This window comes from Podarcis gaigeae (assembly GCF_964106915.1).
Source record: "Podarcis gaigeae genome assembly, chromosome: 5".
Classification (NCBI taxonomy): Eukaryota; Metazoa; Chordata; class Lepidosauria; order Squamata; family Lacertidae; genus Podarcis; species Podarcis gaigeae.
This window is the reverse complement of record NC_139681.1, coordinates 22,936,626-22,946,634: the sequence shown is the minus strand read 5'-3', so window position 1 is coordinate 22,946,634 and position 10,009 is coordinate 22,936,626. Positions and strand designations below refer to the sequence as shown.

Sequence of the window (10,009 nt, the reverse complement as noted above, 5' to 3'; positions counted from 1 at the left end):
AAAATATTGGGGGGGGGCAAGTAATCCCCAACCCACATAACTGATCACATGATGTGCTGCACGAACACCATTTGAATAGCAATGCCCATCAGCTGGGGGCAGCCCCTTCAAATATTTTATTGGAGGAGTTGGCTCCTGTTAGCCTCATTGTCCCTTGATTATGCTGCTTTATAAGAATAGCATGCAGAGGTGCTCTTGACTAACCTGTGTGCTCATTCTAAGATCAAATAGCCCTCACACCAGCCTTCAACGATTTTATTTTCTCTGGAGTTTGGTACATCCACAGTTGATTATTCATTGCCAAAACATTAATCTGAATTCTCACACAGGTTATCTCCACCTAAATTCCTATAATGGTTTAATAAATACAATCTTTCTTAAGAAAAATGAACCCTATTAATCTCCATATACCTTTTAGCCTGATGATTGTTCAGATTCTCCACTGTTAAAAATGCGACTGAGCAAGCTGTAGTCTCAGTTCATTTCCTGGGAGTGTGTACATAAACAACATTTATCACAATAAATACCAGTGTGTTCACATACTTGGCTGGTTCTATGGACTCCTGTTTTTGTGCTTCAGGATCTCGGCAGAAGGCCTGGCTTTCCTATAAGATCTTCCTGAGATGTAGCTAGTGTGAGGAATTTTTAAAAACCGGGCTCCATTGCATAGACACTCATAGGGAATTCATTCTCTCGAGGGCTGATCATCGAGCAGTCAAACTGGCAACATCTATGCACAAGAGGGAGGTATCAACAGATTTAGGGGAGCCCTAAGGTTCACAGATGTAGAAACAAATAAACTTCTTCAAAACCCAAGAGAAGGAAAGGAAACCCTGAGGACTGAGCATACTCAGCAGCCACAGAATGCTATTTGTTGGGAGCAGGCAGGATGAGAAGACCTGTAACACTGATAAGTAAATAGCTTGCCTCAGGGGGTCCATCAAGGCCACCTCATTTTTCCATTTTAGACATGCTGTGGAACCCATTGCCAAACGCCATGCCTGTTTGCTAACCATTGCTACAAACACGTATTGTTGTTGAGGTTTTTTGTATTTGTATCTTAAGAAACCTAGAAAGTCCTATAAAGCCATTTAGGCTGCAGGCACTCAAAAGGATTCTTAAAGTATCATTTGCTTGCACCATTTTGCTTGAGAGCCTGGATAGCTCAATTGGGGCTGATAGCTGCAAGATTGCAGGTTTGATCCCCGTATGTGACAGCTGCATATTCCTGCATTGCAGGGGGTTGGACTAGATGATCCTCAGGGTCCCTTCCAACTCTACAATTCTATGGTACCATGAAACTTAATAATAATCATCATTTTATTATTTGTACCCTTTCCATCTGACTGGGTTGTCGCAGGCACTCTGGGCGGCTTGCAACATATATAAAAACATAATAATATACATTAAAAAGGCTTCCCTTTTGTGTGTGTAAATCTGCCCCGACATATAACACGCAAAATCAAATAAGTAAATTACAGTCATACCCCGGGTTACAGACGTTTCAGGTTGTGTTTTTTCGGGTTACGGACTGCTAAAACCCGGAAGTACTGGAACGGGTTACTTCCGGGTTTTGGTGGTCGCGCATGTGCAGAAATGCTAAATTGCGCTTTGTGCATGCGCAAAAGCGCCGAATCGCAACCTGCGCGTGCGCAGATGCACCGCTGCAGGTTGCAGACGCTGCAGGTTACGGATGTTGCGGGTTGTGAATGTGCATCCTGCACGGATCACGTTCGCAACCCGCGCGTCCACTGTATAAGTAAAATTTGGGCTCTCTTTCAGAGCCCCCTACTCTCTACTCCCCAACAGCTGTAGCCTTTCCAGCTGCCTCATTCTGCCTCATTACACTGTCAGTTCTGTTTTTTTTAAAAAAATAATATTTATTAAAATTTTAAGGGTTACAAAAAGAAAAAAAGGCACCAAATTAAGCAAAAACAAAACAAAACAACACATCACAATAAGGAAAAAACAAACAAACAGAGAAATAGAAACAATTAAAAACACAACGAACATTCCCATAATTTATCTTTCATTTGCTTGTTTCCTTGACCTCCTCACACCTCCCTTTTTTGTATTCTAGTTCGGTTAGCTATTTCAGCAAATCCTTTCCATCTTTCCCAGTTTTTGTCCTGTAATTTATCTTGATATAATCTAACTTTACTTTCCCTCCTTTCACCAATTAACAGTCTATTTCTACTTAATCCTTTATAACATTTCTGCTAAAACCACATAACTTCATTCCAACATCCTTCTAACATTCATTAATTTTACAATGTTTCTGTAAATAATCTTTAAATTTCTTCCAACCTTCCTCCACCGACTCTTCTCCCTGGTCTCGGATTCTGCCAGTCATTTCCGCCAGTTCCATGTAGTCCATCAACTTCATCTGCCATTCTTTCCGGGTGGGTAGATCTTGTGTCTTCCAGTACTTTGCAATAAGTATTCTTGCTGCTGTTGTAGCATACATAAAGAAAGTTCTATCCTTCTTTGGCACCAATTGGCCGACCATGCCCAGGAGAAAGGCCTCTGGTTTCTCCCAGAAAGTGTTAATTCTTGGGCATGACCACCAAAGGTGAAAGAATGTACCTTCAGTCTCTTTACATTTCCAACATTTATTATCGGGCAAATGATAAATTTTTGCAAGCTTGACAGGTGTCATGCACCACCTGTAGATCATTTTCATTATATTCTCTCTTAAGGCATTACATGCCGTAAACTTCATACCTGTGGTCCATAACTGTTCCCAGTCAGCCATCATAATGTTATGACCAACATCTTGTGCCCATTTAACCATAGCTGATTTCACCGTTTCATCCTGAGTGTTCCATTTCAACAGCAAGTTATACATTCTTGACAAGTTCTTAATTTTGGGATCTAACAATTCTGTTTCCAATTTTGATTTTTCCACCTGGAAACCATTTTTTTTTGTCCAGATTATATGCCTCCATTATTTGATAATAGTGGAGCCAGTCTCGCACTCTATTTTTTAATTTTTCAAAACTCTGTAGTTTTAATCTGTCTCCCTCTTGTTCCAAAATTTCCCAATATTTCGGCCATTTGGCCTCCATATTGAGCTTTTTCTGAGCCTTCGCTTCCATTGGTGACAACCACCTTGGGGTTTTACTTTCAAGCAAGTCCTTATATCTTATCCAGACATTAAACAGTGCTTTTCTGACAATATGGTTTTTAAACGCTTTATGTGCTTTGACCTTATCATACCACAAATATGCATGCCAACCAAATACATTGTTAAAACCTTCTAAGTCCAACACATCAGTGTTTTCAAGAAGCAGCCATTCTCTCAGCCAGCAAAAAGAGGCTGATTCATAATAAAGTTTAAGGTCTGGCAGGGCAAATCCACCTCTTTCTTTAGCATCAGTTAATATCTTAAATTTTATTTGAGGCTTCTTGCCCTGCCAGACAAATCTAGAAATATCTCTCTGCCACTTCTTGAAACAGTCCATTTTATCCAAAATTTGCAATGTTTGAAACAAAAACAGCATCCTTGGCAATACATTCATTTCTATCACAGCAATTCAGCCTAGCAATGATAGCTTCAGATTTGACCATATTTCTAAATCCTTTTTCACTTCCATCCAACATTTTTCATATTTATCCTTAAATAAATTCACATTCTTGGCAGTCATATTAACCCCTAGGTATTTCACTTTCTTAACCAGTGTTAATCCTGTCTCCTTCTGAAACCTCTCTCTCAGTCACTGTTAGATTTTTCTCTAGAACCTTAGTTTTCGTCTTGTTCAACTTAAAACCCGCTACCTGACCAAATTCTTGAATCAGTTCCAGTACTCTTTTAGTACTAGATTCTGGCTCCTGTAATGTCAATACCAAATCATCAGCAAATGCTTTCAATTTGTACTTTTTAGCTCCCACTTGTATACCTTTAACCAATTGGTCCCTTCTAATCACGTTTCTAATCAGGTCAGTTCTGAACTATGTCACAATGCAGGACTAGGCAGTTGCTTTCAGTTTGGCTGTCACATCTTATGCAGGTAAGATATAGAAGAAAGGCCTATATTTGTTAATGTGGCACATGCCAGAACTGCACAGCAGCACAGGAGATAGCACAGTGATATTCTATGGTCCCATTATTAAGTAATTTCCCTGCTCTTATGATAATTGTGCAGCTATTGAGTGTGTCAGCACTCCAGGGTCCATTAATTGTACTCATAATGTTTATCATTCCAATTTCTGTCAGCCTATAACTTCAAAATCGCACATATTTAGTAACAGTTAAAGCAACACATACACATAGTACAAGAAAATGTTCTCACTTCATCAAAGCTGTTAGCTGCTTTCAAAATTATCTGGATGTTCTTGCCCAAGAAGAGACCTCTAAAACTGCCTCAGGAATTCAAATGTAGTAAATTTCAGTTGCGGCCGTCAAATTGGAAATGCTAAGAACTGAGTTGTGGCAACTTGTACATCAAGACTAGATCCTTGTCTAGTCTAGTCTAGAGTAGATGCCACAGACCAATTTGTAAAGAATCATAGTGTTTCGAATTTGCCTAAGAATAGCTGTGCTTCAAATCCCAGTATTCAATTTTGAAAAGAAAAGAACAGATAACAAGGAAGAGGCCATTGGCCCATGTTGTCAGTATAGACACCATGTTGTATACCATATTGGGGCAAAGTTGGGAATTGGAAGCACTGAGATCCCAAACATCCTTTAACGAATTGATTAATGTTCAGCAACATTCAGAGGGCCATGATTTTCCACACCTGATACACAATGTCAAGGCAGGTTCTTCCCCATGTCATATTAGCTTTATAGAAATACTTTGCAGGACTCTAACTTAGCTCTCACCTTTGGGTTTCTGTTTCTGAGAGCTGCACATGCCCTTGTGAATAAGATCCAACTGCCTTGGAATCTTGGGAGATTCAAAGCTATTCATGGGTCGGGTGTGCTGAACCTCTCTGAGAAATTTTCCCTGACTTCTTCAACCTGTTTTGGCTCCCCACACAATTCTGCAAATCTTTCTCACAGAAAGGGGACTCCCCCCCCCACACGTTTACTTATTTTAAATCTTGATGAAGTGTAGGTGGCAGTGCCAGTTTGGGCAGAGAAGATGATCTTCTACATTTTGTGCATGCTTTCTATTTCAAGCTGTAAAGCGATTTATGGTAATACTGTATGGGAGCAAGCAGAAATGTTATGCACTGAGGGTGGTGTTCAAGCTTTTAACATCTGTGCGAGCATGGAAAATCATACATGATTAATTTATTTTCTTTATGTCTCCATACTCTTCTCGGAAAGCACGGATCGCCTGCTTCACTGTATTAAGAGGCAGAAATGCTGCAATTCTTTACAATCAAAGCAGGTGTAACCAGACTGTTAAGGGAAATTTCTCAGCATCCCCTGTACAGCTGCCCAGTCAACCGGTCAACCAGTCAGGCATGCTCAATTTTTACAGCTCCTGCAGCAAACAACAGCTACGCCCACAGCATTAGATGTTGTGTCAAGCAGTGTGTTTTGGCTGTGTGCAGGTGGCACACTGCGACATGCTACAATCTGAGGTCTTTTTTCTCTCCAATGAGGTTTGAGAATGAAGACCCTAAATGTTTAAAATGCTTTTATCCATGGAATTACAGGAGTGGGAAACAGGGAGGAAAAAAAGAGAAAGAAACATTACACAAGCAACATGCAAATTCTGTTATTTTCTATAGATATGTCAGCCTTCCCACATTCTAGTACCTGTCATGGCTATGGCTAGCTTTCCCCATATCTAGACCCAAAAGGCTTCAGAGGGAAGGGGAGAGGAAGCAAGAATGGAGTAAGCCAAGGGTCCTGCTCTGATGACCAAGCATTTGCACAGGACCAGCCTCTGAATGTCTGTACCAGGACTAGCCAATCTAAGCAGCAGTGGCTGATGTGGTAGGGTGGATCCACTCTCACTACAGTGGCATCACTGCAGCTCACCTGTATCCCCATACAGGTGAGCTGCAGTGATGCCACTGTAGTGAGAGTAGTGCAGTGGGTAGCAATGAGAATAGGGCTTAGGGGATGAACTGACAGCTGTTCCAGAAGTGCTGCACTGGTGCAGCTGCACAGCCCTCGGTAAGCTTCAGCAAGTATTGGGATGGTACTGCCCCATTTGAAATTCCTTGAATTTTTTTTGATGAGGTAAAAGGTAAAGGTAAAGGACCCCTGGATGGTTTGTTGTTGTTTAGTTGTTTAGTCGTGTCCGACTCTTTGTGACCCCATGGACCAGAGCATGCCAGGCACTTCTGTCTTCTTAGGGACTTAACCTGGATGGTTAAGTCTGGTCAAAGGTGACTATGGGTTTGCGGCGTATGTCCACAGACAGCTTTCTGGGTCATGTCGCCAGCATGACTAAACAGTTTCTGGCGCAACGGAACACTGTGACAGACACTACAGTGCCGGGGAAAACCATTTACCTTCCTGCCGCAGCGGTACGTATTTATCTACTTGCACTGGTATACTTTCAAACTGCTAGGTTGGCAAGAGCTGGGACAGAGCAACAGGAGCTCACTCCATCATGGGGATTCGAACCGCCGACCTTCTGATCGGTAAGCCCAAGAGGCTCAGTGTTTAGATCACAGCACCACTTGTGTCCCATGCTTTTTGATGACAACCCTACATGAAAACAAGGGGCTGCCCTCCCACAGGCTGAAGATGGACAGACCAGTCCATCAGCACATCAAGGCAGTTCAGGGTAACATAATCTCTTGGGCTACTGATTACCTTAACCTGAGCATCTGACTGCCTCAACAGACAATGGAGTGTACCTTAGGGGGTGAAGTCACACCACTGGAGATTCATAGTATTTGCTGTGGCTACAGAGACCGGTAACTTATAAATGCTGCCTCCTGTGTTGTATTTCTGATCTCTCCATTGCACAAGACTGATTAGTGTGTATGGAGGTCCTGGGCAGCCTCAATGATGTGGTCCAAATGATGGCCTCAATGATGTGGTCCAAAGGAAAACAGAGCAATACATTTGGCACCAGCTTGGCTGCAGAAGTTGCGAAAAGGAGCCATACAAGGTGCCATCCAACCATCTTAGGGACTCTACTCCAGATTTGTGTACACCTTAGCCTTTTCTTTTCCCAAAGATGTGCTACAACACAACATATGCACTTTCCCCCCAGGGTTTACTCCCAAAGACTTTATCATGAATGTGTATGGCCGCAGTGCTGTGGAGGTAATCCCAACTTTGTTAACTGGGTAAAAGGAAAGGCCTATGAAAAGCAAATTAAATTGGTTGTATGAGTACTTAGATGGGGGAGTTTGTGAAGGCCTATCTTAAAACATACACAGTGGATTCTCTGAGCCACAACATGAAGCACCTGGTGGGCTGATTAATAGTTTTTCAAAAGTTGCAGAACAAACTCCAGCGACATCCAGAGACAGTGAGACTGGTTTCTTACAAAGCTCGTGGAAGTTGGCAAATGCAAATGATTCTTCTACCTACACAAGAAATGAAACTGCAGCAGTCACCTGCGAGGGATGACGTGTCAAAATTTAATGGAGCTCTGAGAAACCATATTCTACATTGGGAATGAGTGTTATGTGTGGCCCTCACTATACACTGTTGCTGTGAGCTACCTTGATTGCCCTCCCACCAGCCTCTGCTCTGAAAGGCTGTTCAGCACAGATGGGAGGATTGCAATAGACAGAAGAAGTTGGCTGTCTGTGTAGATTGTCTGTATCTTATCATTTAGCTACACAAATTAATCCTGGATACCAAGAAGCACCTCCAGCTCCTTTCCCTTGGCCAAGACTTTCCAGCAAAGAGGCGCATGTGCAAGATGCATCAGCAGAAGACATGGAGCCATGGGTCCTTGAAAGAGCAGTTTTTGAAGGCTATACTTGGCCACAATTAACAGAATAATGGACTTAAAGAAATGAATACATACGCTGCGGTCTTCACATAAGCATTTCAGTTCAATGCACAATCAAATGAAATGTGTTATTTAAACACTGTTTATTATCTTCAGCAGTTGCTTAAGCATAGTAGACATGCACTCCCTGTCTTCTTTTTTTTAAAAAAAACTTGTTGTTGTTTAGTCATTTAGTCGTGTCCAACTCTTCGTGACTCCATGGACCAGAGCACGCCAGACACTCCTGTCTTCCACTGCCTCCTGCAGTTTGGTCAAACTCATGCTGGTAGCTTTGAGAACAAAAAAAAACAAAAACAAAAACAAAACTACTATAGTTGGAGTGGGAAAGGAAATAGGTATACAAACATTTAAAAACAAACAAACAAACAAACTGTCCGAGCTGCTCTTGCCTTCTTAATCACATTCAATGCAAACTAAATTTATTTACACTATTTAAAATTGCCTGGCTAGGCATTCTTTTCCCACCCCAAATGAAAAGAACTTGGAGGATAACTCCATTTTTTTCCAACCAGTGCATTTTTGTCCTCTGCAAGTGAATCGCTTTTACGATGAACCACCTTCTGAGTCCTCCTGAGCGATCCCTACCTGCTGTCTTCTGTTGCAAAGAGAAAAGAGGGCAGGGAGGTTTAACTCTGGCATAGCAATCCTGCACAAAAATTGTAATAAATTTGCAATGTGCTCAGTGCAACTTAAGTCCTGATTGTGTTGAATTATACTTACTGGATCTTTTTTTCTTGGAGAAGAAATGGCGTTCAGGGTAAGGATGGACAGCTGGGTCTGTAACCAAGCCTGAGTCAGTTTCACATGTATTGCTTGCAAAGTCTATTTCCATCCCGTTTCTTCAATGAAAAAAAAAAAGTGCACCGAAAAATCAAACACACATTTTTAAATGTGTCTTCTTTCAAATAACACATTTCTAAATATAGTTTATCTTCAGCTATTGATTACTATATACACATTTGCAAAAATGTAGAGATGCTTCAAAAGTTTGCAACTCAGGGAACCATGTATGAGTTTATTACACTGGATATATAACTTGGCTGCCGGATTCTAAATTGTAAGAATTACTAAGAATGAGAATCTGGTCCTTTGCTGCCACAGTGTTTCTTGCTCACACTATGGTGCTGTCTGTATACAGTGGTACCTCAGGTTACACATGCTTCAGATTACAGACTCCGCTAACCCAGAAATAGTGCTTCAGGTTAAGAACTTTGCTTCAGGATGAGAACAGAAATCATGCTCCGGCGGCGCAGCAGCAGGAGGCCCCATTAGCTAAAGTGGTGCTTCAGGTTAAGAACAGTTTCAGGTTAAGAACAGACCTCCGGAACGAATTAAGTACTTAACCCGAGGTACCACTGTAATACTGTGCAATACATCAGGATTAATGGATCAGCCTATTTCCATTTCATGTCAGTTTCACATACGTTCAGTTGCAACACCATTGCAGTCTGTTTTCTGTGGGTGTTTTTTTAAAACTGTGTGCAAAAAGCTTCATTTATCTTCCATGCATTTTTTTTGTACACTATTGTTTCTAAAATATGCTTCTCTTGTATGCATTTCCCCCTAATAAAACACTTTTTATATGATTTTCTGTGCATGTCCCCCTAAAATATGCATTCCCTCCCTCATAAAATATGGATTTTAATGTATATTGTATACATTGCTTGAAGTGGAAATGCATTGCAACATGTGGAGAACTGTGCACTTTGATTGTTAACTGCATATAAGCCTGGGAGATGCAAGATGCTTCACTTTAATTTGTGGATTATCATTCATCCCTAGCACTACAGTAGCACTTTCTCCTACTTTGGACTAGTATTGCTGTGGCAACCTTGCCCAAAAGGCCACTGAAACCTCTCTGACCCATTGATGTAAATAATAATAAAATAATAATAATAATAATAATAATAATAATAATAATAATAATAATAATAAATTTATACCCCATGCATCTGGCTAGGTTTCCCCAGCCATTCTGGGGAGCTCCCAACAGAATATTAAAAACACAATAAAAAATCAAACATAAAAAACTTCCTTTGCATGATCCAGTATAGCTAAGGAACGTCTCCACCACCACCTTTCAGCCCAGACACTGAGGTCCAGCTCCAAGGGCCTTCTGGCAGTTC

The 10,009-nt window shown here is 41.2% G+C and overlaps 1 long non-coding RNA gene across 3 annotated transcripts; it reads right to left on the bottom strand.

Annotated features, from left to right (window-relative positions):
• Positions 1 to 239: 239 nt before the first annotated feature.
• On the bottom strand, positions 240 to 4,971 carry LOC310845442. Of its 3 annotated transcripts, none has more exons than XR_014564734.1 (2): positions 4,826 to 4,971; positions 240 to 730 (listed from the first exon to the last, which is right to left on the bottom strand). It is a non-coding gene; the product is annotated as an uncharacterized lncRNA (long non-coding RNA). The 3 variants fall into 3 exon arrangements; XR_014564735.1 differs by lacking the exon at positions 4,826 to 4,971 and adding an exon at positions 4,741 to 4,821; XR_014564736.1 differs by lacking the exon at positions 4,826 to 4,971 and adding an exon at positions 4,293 to 4,819.
• Positions 4,972 to 10,009: the final 5,038 nt, after the last annotated feature.